The following is an 11,978-nucleotide window of genomic DNA, read 5'->3' as shown; positions in this document are numbered from 1 at the left end:
CGTACTTTTATATAACGTAGTAGTAATTAATCTATTTTAAACTCTTGAATGCCGCAATTTAGAGAACAATAGAAGAAGAAAGAATTAGATCTGCTCACATACCTACAAGGGGTTAATAAGTACCCAGGTACTAAAATTAAGTACAAAAAGGTATCTAAATTATACATAAGCTTAATTTTTCATGACCGATGACAGTGTGATTACGAAACAGTCATGAAACCTACAGTTAATATACTCACAAAACGTGAGGATTTGCGAAATGAAACGTAAATAATTATTGTTCATAATGAGCATGTGATTAATTACCAAATAGATTGAACAAAGCTGTCTGATGATAGGCATTATCATGCAGGTGTTACCTACTTCAAAATTAACTCATTGTCACGGGGTTAATTTATTCAACACTAGCTGTTCAACGGGGTTTTATCTGCATTTCGAGGACTATTTTCCGCATCCGGATAAAAAGGTATTCCGATGACAATATCACTGAAACTTATCAGTGATCATTAAAATCCGTTCAGCAGTTTTTCAGCAATTAAAGAAAGAGTAACCACGTCCGTTCATTCACACATTTAATATTTCTCATTTAGGTACTTCCCAATAAAAAGTTTATTAGGTATTTTCCCATGTTTCCACCACACTCGCTAGAACACTTCTATTCACAACATCTATCAGTTTAGGTAACCTATCTAGAATAGAATAAAAACGGAATATATAACCTTTACCTGAGGACTTACATCTTCTCGAAGTTTTGATTGAGATTGTGACTAAAAGGTTGGCAAGTAAAACATCTTGCAATCAAGGCAACATACTGGGGTAGTCTTCCGACACAGGCATCTGCCGCGTCAATATTTTCTTAAGGCAACTAAAACAATATCGACGCCTCCCACGCAGAAGGTCGGAACACATTTTTTTACAAAAATCGTTTTTTTGCACCATTACAATAATCTTAATTATTATTACGTATTACTAAAATCCAAATTTTAATATCTTCTATAAATAGTGAGTTTTTTAATGGATAATGGTCTTAACAACAATGTTCTGCCGCGCATAAAGTCGCGCGGATAGTTCCGACTGTATGCTCCGATCGATTGGAGCGAGGACGGCCAATCAGAGCGCAGTACCGACGTCGTATGCCAATCGACGTATTCTAGCCGTCCCACGCAAAACGTCGAAACGTGTATGTTACGACTTTATGCGCTGTAATCATACGTGTACTGTGGTCAGTTACGACTTTATACTACTCAATAATTTAATTCTAGGAGTCGTAACTTATTCTTAAGACCATATGCGAGGTTTAAATATAACAATTAATAAAAGTATAAAGACGTATCATAGACATACGGCTGTATGCTCCGTTAAAAAAATAAGATACGATTCTCTGCTTTTCAATTATAGTTGAAAAATCATTAAAATTAACGTTCGAACTGCTTCGTTGGTCTAGGGGCCGCGAGTATGACTGCCCGCCACAAGGTATTGGGTTTGATTCCCGTATCGGGCAATAATTATTGGGTTTTTCAATTTCGAAATTCTCATAACACGGAGTCTGGAAAAGTGCCTAATGTTCGACAACAGGCATAACAATGGGATTAATAACTGTGTGGACTGTAATATTCTCCTGTCTTTTACTTCTCTAACCTATGCTTACCCCTTTGGGGAATAAAAGTCGTGATGTTATGTTTGAATTATGTTAATTTTCTAAGTCTCTGTCTATGTATTTGTAACATGTGTAAAGGACAATGCTATTCTGTGTATAGTAGTCGGGCTCAAGTTTTGCCCACAGTAACTGCATAGTGTGTGTAATGTTCCATAGGCTTATATTAGGTCCCAGACCAAAGCATTTCGAAATCTACCCCAGGAGTCCTGAGATAAACTGGTTTCACTCTTATTCAATATTCTGAAAAATATGCTTATAAACGAAGTCTTAACTATTCCACTTTTATTACCTTAACAAATTATATTAATTGATAAATACGAGTTATAGTATACGACAACTTTTTTTTAACCGACTTCCCAAAATGAATCCGTCGTTAACCAACCGATTTAAACAAATATTTTATTGTTTGAAAGGGTTTACTTCCTAAGTGGTTCCTTTTTCATCCGGTCTAGATATGGAAACCCTAAAAAAATCGGGTGCAACTCTCGAAAATTATGGACACATTTTGAGGAAAACTTCTCATTCGGCTAGATGTCTCAGATACCACAAAGCAGTGGAGGTTAAGATCTGACCTGAAGATGAAGACGACAGAGAAACGAGGGAATTCCTCAACGGTGTCTACTATCTAGCTCGTATTCGAGAGAGAGTTCTTGATAAGATCTTTTCAGTAGATAGCCCATAGCGCAGTTGTCTTGTAAATTTTAACCGAGAATTCAAATATATTGCGGTAATTGCCTTATTTTTCAGGAAATTAGGGTCAGTTTTTATTAGAAACTAATGCTTTTAGAATTTATTTTTAAAATCACAGAAAAAAAAATACTCATTTTAACTTTGTACAGTACTGGATCCTGACAGACAGATCCTGAGATGAATGATAATGAATATGAACAAGACTTATTTGTCAGAAAAGTCTTGTCCGATTAATTTGTCAGGACCCCTGGAAGCGATTTTAAAAATATTTGAATTTCGTGTTAAAGTGAAGTAAAGATCCTATTTAACCACTCCGATTTACTGGGCAAAGGGCTCAGACTTTGTAAATTGATTGTTCATGTGGAATATTTATTTACAATAACTGGTTTTCATGAGGACCCTCGGGACCAATATCTAAAATATTTTAATTTCGTGTTATGAGTGAAATAAAGAATCTATTTTGACCACTCCCACTACTGGGCAGCTGCCCAAGAATTTGTAGAGTGACTATGTAAGAAGAACATTTGAACTGGTTTTCCTCGGGGCCCCTGGGACCAATTTCAAAAATATTTTTATTTCGTGTTAAGAGTTAAGTAAATAACCTATTTCAACTATTCCCACTACTGGGTAAATACACTTTATAAAGTGACTGTTCATGTGGAATATTAGAAACACGCTGTAACTATTTTTCCTCCACTTTCTAATGCTTCTTTCTTACCATTTGACTTCATGTCTCTAGCTTTAAACTTGTTATTTATATGGATTTCGACAATTTGCTCGTCGCATATAGTCGTAATTCAAAACTTACGTCGTTATTCGTGTTGTTTAAATCAAGTTTATGAACGCATACAGTCGTAACAAGAAGATACGACCTTTTTCAATCAAGTATAAGGTCATAAGTAAGTAAAACGGGTTTTTTTGGGTAATTTCATTTTATTATAATATCCAGCACCTGGTAATAAATTATTTAATTGTTAATTGACAGCATAATGCAAAAATCTCTGTTGAAAATCTTTCAGAATAAATTTTATCATCACCGTATACAAAAAACGCTCTCCTGTAAAAACGATTTTTTAGCCTTACGACCTTATGCGTAGGAGGCGTCGATATTATAAAGCTGATGAGTTTCTTCGTTTGTTTGCTTCAACGCGCTTATCTCAGGAACCATAGTACCGATTTAAAAAAACTTTTTCAGTATTAGAAATCTGAGTACCGAGTCCGAGTGCCTGGCTGGAGACTAATACCGCAAGCCGTAGGTGGTCGTCGACAGCGACAGGATCCTGTGTCGGAACGGTACCTTTATAAGTTCAAGAGAGTGATATGTTTATATACGAGGAGCTCACGGCACAAGTTTGCCAGTTTAATATATTTGCTAGCATTTACTGCAAGTCACGGTAATCATAACTTTAACTAGATTCCAGTAGTTTGAAGACTTCAAATAAATACCTACTTATTATGCATATTTTGTTATGAAACTTGGATTAGAAGACGTGCAAACCACATAGAGCAAAAGACATACAATAAAATAAGCTTTTTGTCTTTTTCTTATTTTTTAGTAGTACTTAGTATAGTTTAAGTAGGTTGCTAGAAAGTCTCAAAGGTAGGTAGGTAGAAAGGTACCTACTATCGACAACAGTGACTTTGATATATTTGCGGCAGGAAAGTTAAAACTATATAGATTGTAGTTATGTTCCTAGAAGCAAAAAACAATAAACTCTATTAAACTAAAAACCACACCAGAAAAATTAAACCACAAAATCCAGCACAATAAATATCCGTTTGCAAAATGATGGATGACGTTTACAACAAAAATTATAACATCGCCCGAAAGTCGAACGCCATCTCCGTAAGAAGGGCGATGATGAATCGAGTATCAGATATGCAAACAAAATGCAGCCAATCAATTAACTCCCTCCTCACGTTTATAACAGAAACTTGAGGATTCTGAACGGAATTTATATTCGAAGGCGCATTCGAGAGATGGGCAGAAGGTTTGTGGAATTAAAACAAGTGAAGTGCGCGATTTATTTGACGGTTTCTTTGCCAATGATTAACTCGTTTGCAAAAAAATGATGTCTCGTGTGAACTTAAGTAAGTAGGTAGGTAGTCGTATGATCAAACTATTATTCAACGTTGTCGTAATGTTTTTAAGTAGCTGGTCTATAGTGCAGGATCAGAATTACATTATTTACCTAATCATCATCTTTACTATAAGGAAAAGCTTTGGTTTTAAATATTCCAGAAAACATAGCTATAGGAACACCTCCCGAACATTCTTGCTCACGAAAAAGTGATCATTGACAGTGTTTTTTTATTACAATGAGGTTTCTGCTTCCAAAGTGAACCTTCTGTATCCAATATTTTTCGTTCCCTGAAACTTTTTTATTGTTTTAGTACACAGTAAAATAGGGAGGAAATGCTTTATGGAAACATTATTTGAATAACAATGAAAGTTCTTCATAACTATGCTATAAGTTTTATTTACGATTTGAGTCGCCTTGAACCACTCATTTGGAAATATTTTGGGTTGAAATTATTAATATATAATGCATGAACTTATATATCATGATGTAGGAAATAGTGTTGAAGATTTTAAGTCTTCAGATAATCACACTAATAAATAATATAATTTTCACAAATTATTATTAATTCTACTAAAATATATGAGCGATATATTAACAAGAACAAGACGTTAACAGAATGAATGGAACTAATCAAGAACTGCGTTCATTACCGGGACGTCCGTAGCAGCGTAGCGACGCTACGTAGCACCGTAGCAGCGTAGGCGGGCTCGTAGACTTTAATCTAACTAATAAATGGCTTGATGATTTTGCAGGAATTATGCTTAATTTAAATCTGGTGATCGGAGCTAAATATAGGTAATTTGCTCATAGTAGTGTTGATCCCTCGTAGTTAAAATGTATAAAGTATAATGTTGTGTAAATAAGTTAAGATATTTTTCAAAACATTTTTGTTTACTGTAATAAATCATTTTATTTCGGAATATTTGTTTGTATTCGTATTTTATACTTCAAATAAAACTCCATTGATGAATTTCACGCATTCGTTGAAAACGCAACCATCTGATCCGAAATACCTCAAAAAAATAATTCCAATTCAAATAAAACTGAATTCAAAAGACTATGAAATTGATGGCTCACAGATCAAGCGTTTAATTTTGTGTAGAATTAACAGCTTGTGGCGCGGCCCATCCTCACATATCTGTACAAACCGGTTTAAACTGGATTGCAACATACGGCTTTAAGCGCGGTGCGTGAAAACCCTAAACTGCACTCAACGCCTTTTTATTCCGATTCCTGTAGTAGTGTAATATTCATCGTATTTTGAGTGCCCTAGTAAAAGTTTACAAACGTTACTGTTGTCAGTACCTACATGAACTACATGACTATTTCAACTGCTGAATTTGGTAGACTTTTATGTACATTGACATGGTAATGCGAGTGTTATGAAATGTTTTCGGACACCAAACAACCTTTTGCAATAACAACTGAGTAATATGCCAAAACCTTACACTTCCTTACACTGAAATATTTTTTTAAAAACACACATAATTCATCAAGCATTCAAGTATTTTTAACAATAATTTAATGGGCTTAAAGAAACCAAGAACTGTTTTACCAAATTCCGATTCATACAAAATGAATGATATCTACGTAGTGTTATTTCAAAACAAAAATACCTGACAGAAAAATATAGCTGAAAGTGCAACTTTTTCATTCCGTGAAATAACACGACCAAAGCTGTCATGTCCAAAAGTTTTCACGCTGTCAATTATTCTCTAATTGTCACATAGAAAGTTGTTTGAGTTTTATTTGTAGACTTTATCAGTGGGTCAGACTTTTTCCATCATAATGCTCCCATCCCCATCTATTATTTGGTTTCAGCGCCGCGTCGTATGTCTTCTTTTTCCTTACCTTCCTATCTTACGTCATCTCACAAGTAACACTAGGTATGCAACTGCCTTTCGCACAATCCATCCACCATTTCTTTGGTCGTCCTCTTCCTCTATCCATCCACATTCACGCTCAACACTATCCTCACAACATGATTCTCACTCCTCCACATAGCATACCCATACCATGACAGCCGGTATCGCTAATTCGTATCCAGTGATTAACATTTCCTCCTCCCACCTGCCCATGAACTATAACAATGCTTATTAACAAAGTTTCAGGCATATTCGCGATTCATTTGCATATTATGTGCCTATGGCATCCAATCGTACTGCCAATGCGATTAATTACGAGTTATTTCCACTGCTCGAATGGTTACGGACAAAGCCTGTATATTTTGTCAGTGTTTTGGTAATTAAGCATTTCGTAATGAAACTGGACTGTTAGTGTTTGTTTAGAAGTGTGAATTGAATATTGTCGTAGCTTTGTGTTTGGGGTCCTTTGATGGTTGATCTAATTGTTGGGTAGATATTATGATACCTAGATTAAATGGGATTGATAATTAGAACCACACAGAACCACATTATTTATTTTCATAATACCTACAATTAATTTAAATAATATTTCACTTGTACAATGTCACGCAGTGCCTTTCTTCCGTTATTGGCTAGGGCTGTTTATAAAATACTGTATGAGTTCCTGAGCCCAGTTTGCGAAAAGTTAATCTTAGTAGCCTAATCTTATATATTTTCTATTTTAACAAGGATTATATCAAGATCCCATTTGCACTAAATACCTTCTCAAAAATCTTCGTCCAAAAAGTCAGGTGTCCATAAATTAGGAGGATCCATCAACAATAATAAAATAGTATTACTTACGTAAGCACACGGCACTGAGGCCGAGCCGAAACAAATGGCCCGCGTCTAATGAGAACCGCCCAATTTTCCGCTACATGTAAAAACTTGGGATAATTCCACAGACACCCTTTTCTTCGCATTTTTATAAAATGCTACGGCTAAGTTAAAGTGGTGTAAGTTCATTTTCGAATATACCTTGTTCCATCATATGCCTAGGCTTTTAGGTCTAGGCTTCCAATTTTATGGGATGTAGCTGTTTACCTACCAGTGTTTTGCATGGAGCGCCTGCCTATCTGACCTCTTCATCCCGGCTACCTGTGCCACCCGATACCCCTATGTGATCGTAAGTTCTACGGTACCGTTACCTTTTTTGAACTCACCGCCAATTCCAAACGGTACTCGTTCTAGGTTTTATCTATATTAAAATGTAAAAAAAATATGGATAAATTAGTATCAAAAAAGATCTCTTTATCTCAGAACTTGGTGCACAAAAGTTACGCATAAAGGACTTATGACACTTTTGCTCTTGGAAGCATGATATAACAACTAGACCTTTCACCCTTGTAAGTAGACCACATTGAATTTATTTCACAAAGTTTTTCTCAGTATGTTTCACATTAATGGAAGTTTGAATTTAAAGCGTTAAAAAGAGTTTTCTTTCTCTTTTTTGAGAAGTCAATTAATCACCGAAGTTGGGTTTGTTTCAAATGAAAGTTTAAAGTTACTTTAATTGACCTTTCTAGGGATGTAATTTTTAACTATCGATATTATGCTTCTTACAATTTCAAATGCAATATAATTTATTAAGATCTAAGTGTAGGTCCTTGATTTTTTTTTTGTGAATAGCATCTCGCAGTTCAGCCTAGGAGGCTGTTGACTGCTTAACCGGTCAAATTCCCTGTGGATGCCTAGAGTTTAAGGCCTCCAGCCAGGAATAAAATGTTAAGGATGTTTCAGCTAGAAAATGTTATTGTTTTTGAAACTTAGTTGCCTTTTATTACTTTTACAATTTATATTGTTACTTATTCAGGTTTTCGTTATATAGATAATTATAGCCATTTACAAAAATAATTTAAATTACATTAAGTAATTTAAACCAGTCACTTTCTTAGCCCAGTGTTTCATTGACGTCCCACATTTTATTTATCGAACACTACATATAATTTTCACTACTCCTGTCCCAAATTCAATTTTAAATAAAACGTGACACATTACATACCTAGCAGTATTCAACGCCATTATGTTGTACAATACCAAGTGACCGCATTGCCTCTCATTTCTACAGTAGTTGCAGGTTTTTTCAACTCTTATTCAATAAAGTTGGGCGAAGCTCTGCTTTGTTTGAACGTCGCAGTTTGATTTGAGTGTATGAGTCAACTGGACTACTGTGACTAGTGTTCATAGAGCTATGAAGCTGTATAGAGTAGTCCTAATTTGACAGTTTTAGTTCATAAATTGCAATTCCTTAACAAAAGTGGATTTTCCTCAACTACATTTTCGTAAATGTGTTTGATTTTATTAGTATCTTTTTTATACATGTTTTTGTTACTTTTGCATGCTGAAATATTTTCTATTAGGCCTACTTATCTTGATTTAAAAAAAATACGGTACATTTCATTTAGGTAGGTATCCATATATATTTTTAGCCGGTCTATCATTTTAAACGTTCTGTGGCTGTCCAAGCATTAGCTTTGTGTTGGAATAATGTCACTGGAATATTTATGTTAGTTTGAAGTGCTGTGAGCGTCAATGTAGTTTCTTTCGTTATTATAGGTCGTCCAAACGCTATGATACGTTAATGTTTTAGATTATTTAATTTATTTTGTAAGATACTTCTAGTTCTGAACATCTGACATTTTACTAACTGCTTCACAAACTACGTGCTTCTACGCGTCTATTTCAAGTTTCCAATCAAACTAAACAAAATCAGGTAAACGAGTTTCTTGTACAAGAAATTAAAACTTGGTAATTTAAGTGCAGGTTTAGACGGGAACCAACGAGTAGACAAGAACAACACAAGTTGCGGTGCACTATAAACTGGTTGGAAACAGCTTAAATTCTATTGGCCAACGCAAACTCGAGTTAAGATGCAGCCGTCGCTCTAAGTTCTTTATATGTCTTTATAAGAGGATCAAAATGCAATTTTAGTTGTACGGTGGATGTGGAAACGTGTGTTTTTGGGGCTCGCGTAAATAAGACTTTACTTTTAAATATAAGTAGGATGACATAGTGTACGTACAATCAGTGCTAACTAAAAATAAAAAAAAAAACGCTTCAAGCAAAATGGAAACTATTATACCAAAACTAATTTGTCCTCTCCTATGAATAACGTTTTAATGCCACGAACATTTGAAAACCTCACCTAATTATTCGTCATCGAATTTAATGTCACGATGACGTCCTTTAATTGACATGCACCAATCGAAAATGGCGTAAATATACGAAATTCTATTCCAATAATTAGCATAAAATCATTAGCTTGTCAACGTAATTAGATAGATCATATTAGCAATCAGTGCGATTGACTGAAATTTTCAGCTCTTGTGTATGAAACTGATGACGAAATTATGGGCTAATTGTAACGTGCAACGCTCTTTATGACATTATATTGGGACAATATGTATTGATGAGTATTTCGTCCCATTAATGGTCTATATTTATGCATCTCATTGATAAACTATATAGTGTCATTTCATGACAAAAGGTACCTTATGGACTTTGGCGCTTAAGTCATTTGGAGATACAAATTCTACAATCTTGCTTAGACTAAAAAAACATAATGTCGTAAGTGCCAACACTCATAAGGCACCTTTTACCGCGAACTGACACATATGATGATACCTTTTTGGAAAGTTCCCAGGACTGAAGAAAAGTTTACAGTTATTCATTATTGAAAAGTAGTTTTTTTAACGAGAGAACAAACAGACAATCTGCATACCTATATCTACCAATTTATAATAATCTAGGAGTATCTAGAAAGTGAAAGTCTCTGCAGAAAAAATCATAATATTAATACTTTTCTATACTGTAAAAAACAGGTATAAAATTCTATTAAAAGACTTCGGGCATGCCAGTAAAGCAGTTATGAAAATAAAATTATTCTCGTAGGGATTTGGTTCAATGGACCCTTTTTTCTGCCGTAAGATGGCCAGAGCAAATCTTGTCTTTAAATATTTGAGGTACACAGCGATCGTAAGAAGTTTGTAATGCAATTTCTTATGCTTTGAAATTTAAATGTCTAATAAAAAATGGGAGACGCTAGCATTTTAAAATTAGCCCTCTGGTTCCAAGAAAGAATAATATGAATACGAGTTTCTGTTCGTGAAATAGATATTTTGATATTTTATTTATAAGTTTGTGACATTATTTACATACAATTTACAATACATATTTACAATAAAAATCAAAAACTATCCTAGTAAAACAAACAACTAAAAAGCGTCAAAAAATTCGTCCCCATCGCTGTCAACTGGGAGCGTGCCCAAGAGGCTGGCAGCATTACCTCGTTGGATCGCCATGCTGATTCTTTGTCCGAGGTAATAGCCAGCCTTCTGGTCACGAGAAGCGTCAACCAGCCGCCTAGAAAGATCTTTAAATAGAATGTGGGCATTCGGACCCCACGACCCGAGGGTTTCAACCCCAAACGGTTCGAAAATATAGTTTCCGAAATATATTTATAAAATATATTTATAAGTTACTGCAATAACTAATAGGTATATTGTTTGTCCTGAAAGTGATTAAATCCATCAGCTTGTTCCACGCTATTGCATATAAAAAAATAAATTGCTAATATTTGCTTTCAGATTGTAGTTATAGCAAATAGCATAAAAATAAATGATAATTAATAATACTACGGCTGCAGACCAGATCAGTGAGCAAACAAGAACAGTGGTATGAAACTAAATAATTTTATGTATGTAGATTCAGGGTAAATAAATCCAGTTCACTGTGAAATAAACGTGAATTAATTTCAACAAAATACTTATAGATAGTTCAACTCAGATTTGCGCGCGGCCCTATGTGTGCGTCGGCTTGTAAATATACAACTTTTATTCGTGTGACAGTGACGTCGTCCGAGCATGACGTGTTCTTATCGCTTTTTGTTATGGGTACAGTCGTTTACGAAAATGTCTAGTTCTTCACGGAGAAAATGTTTTAAGGAGTCAGGTAGCGTTTCAAAAAAATTAAACAACATTCAAAGCTTTTTATTATTACATTTTACAGTTTATCATTATTTTCTCATACGGCTTTTCAAATATCTAAGATGAATTAAATACTCCTTACATATTTTCTAGCTCGGGGTACGCGGACAATAAATAAATGTGTGGACTAAGAATGTAAAAAGACCTGTAATTTAGTATAATAATGGAAACAAAATGTGTGGGGAATTTAAAAAAATTATATTGCTTCGCATAATGTCGACCAAAATAAGACGGAAATAATGAAACTCATAGAATCAGAATCAGAATCATTTATATAATAAATTTTATTTGTATAAAAATTTATATAATAAATGAACGTTTAAGTCAAATTGATGAAGGGATGTTGGGTAATACTTGTCGACATGTACAAAAGAAAAAAGAAGAATACTATAGACATTTTGACATGGAGTCAGAATTTATAATTAACATTGGTGAAAGTAGCGAATCCGAAAATTCATCATTTGATTTTTCAAGTAGCGATACAGAATCATTATAAATAAATAAACTAAATTACGTAATAACTGTACTTTAAACAGCCGTATACAACCCCTAAATAACTGTATTTGTACCCGACTGTACCTCTTGTCACGCACACAAAGTCACTGTATATGTACAAGGGTTACCCACACATAGGGCCGCGCGCACGACTGAGTTGAAC

The sequence above is a fragment of the Helicoverpa armigera genome, chromosome 9, assembly GCF_030705265.1.
Source record: "Helicoverpa armigera isolate CAAS_96S chromosome 9, ASM3070526v1, whole genome shotgun sequence".
Lineage (NCBI taxonomy): Eukaryota > Metazoa > Arthropoda > Insecta > Lepidoptera > Noctuidae > Helicoverpa > Helicoverpa armigera.
Note: the sequence above shows the minus strand (reverse complement) of the source record.